The sequence below is a fragment of the Grammomys surdaster genome, unplaced genomic scaffold, assembly GCF_004785775.1.
Source record: "Grammomys surdaster isolate TR1022 unplaced genomic scaffold, NIH_TR_1.0 112430, whole genome shotgun sequence".
Lineage (NCBI taxonomy): Eukaryota > Metazoa > Chordata > Mammalia > Rodentia > Muridae > Grammomys > Grammomys surdaster.
Genome location: NW_021611735.1, coordinates 524 through 2,906, shown reverse-complemented (window position 1 = coordinate 2,906; position 2,383 = coordinate 524). Strand labels below are relative to the sequence as shown.

At 49.0% G+C, this 2,383-nt stretch overlaps 1 long non-coding RNA gene across 1 annotated transcript; it reads left to right on the top strand.

Moving 5' to 3' along the window:
* The first annotated feature begins 6 nt into the window (after positions 1 to 6).
* Positions 7 to 2,106, top strand: LOC114635563. The gene is made up of 6 exons (XR_003713493.1): positions 7 to 185; positions 338 to 435; positions 765 to 841; positions 1,196 to 1,285; positions 1,839 to 1,936; positions 2,023 to 2,106. It is a non-coding gene; the product is annotated as an uncharacterized LOC114635563 (long non-coding RNA).
* Positions 2,107 to 2,383: the final 277 nt, after the last annotated feature.

Here is a 2,383-nt window from a genome sequence, read left to right as displayed (position 1 = left end):
TTCCAATTGTGCCCTAGGGTAGGAGTGCCTGGGTCTTTTGTGGGAAGAACCAGACCCTCTCTGGGAGCTAATGAATTTTCTTCTAGATGCCTTCTGGAAATCCTGAGGACATTTGAGCGGGCTTATCAGGTGACCTACAGTCAGAGCTCCAAAATTGCCACCCTGACAAAACAAGTTGGCATCGGGTATGTGGCTGTGTGTAGGGGACATGGAGAGGTGTGTTAACATGGCAGGACTGAGATGGGCCACATGTTGGAAGGTCTTGGTTGTTTACTCCTGTGTTCCTCGGCCACCTCTTTTCATGGTGATCATGGCCAGGCTTCTGGCTCATTCTCAGCCTGGAGAAGAAAGGCCGTGTGCACTTGGTTTGCTGGCAGACCCTCGGTATCATCACCATTATGGACGGAGTAGAGTGCATCCACACGTTTGGTGCTGGTGAGCCCTGAGTCCTGATGTCCTCCTGATGCCAAGTACCCCAGCCACTCGGGTCACTATTAAAACATTTTCCTCAGGCCTCTGAGTTCCCCAGTGTCCTTCTTTCCTACATAAGTAGGCACTTCCATCAAACATTTCTTTCATTTGAAGCATCAAATTCCACGTGGGTCCTTGATCTCTCGGTTCCCATTCCAGTGCTTATAATAGTCTCTCTCATAGAGTATCACACCCCATATCCCACGTTCTGACATCGCCACAGCCTTAAAGTCTAGAGCCTTCCTTTCTTCTAAAGTCCACCATTCTTTTCTCTCTGATCTTAAATTTCCCAGATTTCCAAGATATCCGTGGCTTTCTTATCGGTGACCACAGTGACATGTTTAACCAGAAGGATGAGCTCACCAACCAGGTTGGAAGAGGATAGGACACGGGAAGTTGTAAAATTCACGAGTGTGCAGATGGCAGTGGGGGAGTGGGGCCTGGTGGTGGGGGAACATGAGGGGATCATCAGTCCCAAGAAGGGGCTGGTCAGAGGACATGGAGATCTGAAGCAGTGGAGGATGGAAGGCTCTGGGTTTTCCTGGCTTTAGTCCACTCACCTGCTACATCACCTTTGGCAAAATGCTACCATTTAGAATCCTGACTCTTTTCAACTGAAACCAAAAGGGCTGTATTAGATGTCCCCTAAGGTCCCCTTCAGTCTTCAAGTCTCTACTCTTGAGTGTCCTGATGGAAGGAACTCTCTTGTCTTTTTCTGTCCCAGGATCCCCCTTCTCCCAGGATGACTTCCTGACTTCCATCCTGCCATCCCTCAAGGAAATTGACACCATGGTCTCCATTTTTACCCTGGATGGTGAGCAGGAGGATGGGAATGGTGGGATGGTTTAGAAGAGCTGCCATTTTTCTGAGTCTCAGGGTGCCTTGTCAGAGGGAGGGTGTCTTAGGGAATCCTATTGTCACGATAAGATACTATGACCAGAAGCAACTTGGGGAAGGAAGGGTTTATTTCATCTTACAGTGTATAAGTCTATAACGGAGGGAAGTTAGGGCAGGAATCGAAGCAGAAGCCATGGGCAAGTGCAACTTAACTGTTATTCCCCAGGGCTTGCCAGTCTGCTTTCTTATGGCACTCAGGACCACCAGCCCAGGGGTGGCACCGCCCACTGTGAACTGGGCCCATCAATCAATCAAGAAAATGCACTACAGGCTTGCCTACAGGCCAGTCTTGTGGGGGCATTTTCTCACTAGAAGTTCCCTTTTGCCAAATGATTATGGCTTGTGTCAAGTTGACATAAAACTATCCAGCACTGAGGGACCAAATGAGTGTTCTATCAGGACCCTGGAATGGCAGGAAGAATCATTTCATAGCCCAGCCTTTTAACTTCAATGTCTCCTATCCCATCCAGATAATCTCACAGAAGTACAGGCCCTGGTTGAAAGGGTGAGGGAGAAGAGCCGGAACATCCAGGCCCTGGTGCACAGCACTGTGGGGCAGTCCTTGCCAGTGAGTGTCCAGCACTGGGGAGAAGACCTAGGCGTAGTACAGCCAGGCCTTCTGGAACAAACTGCTCTGTTCATCTTTCTTCTCAGGACCCTCTAAAGAAACTCTTTCCCTCGCTCATCAGCATCACATGGCCACTTCTTTTCTTCGATTACGAAGGGAGCTACGTTCAGGTAGGCGGGCATGAGAAGGCAATGTTTCCTAAGAAGGAGAGGAGTCTAAAGCCCCCAAAGCCATATGGATGGGGGAAGCCTGAATATTTGTTTAGTCTTCCCCCCTCCCCAAGCTGGGTACATACTCCATTTATCCGGTCTCTAAAGAGAGTTGCCAAGGCAACAGGGCTCGATTCTTTCTAGGAATATACAGAAAGGGCAAGACAGGCCAATGGTTACACACTCAATGTTTTTTTGGGACAGGTTCATTGTTGACATTGAAGTCATTCTCACCACC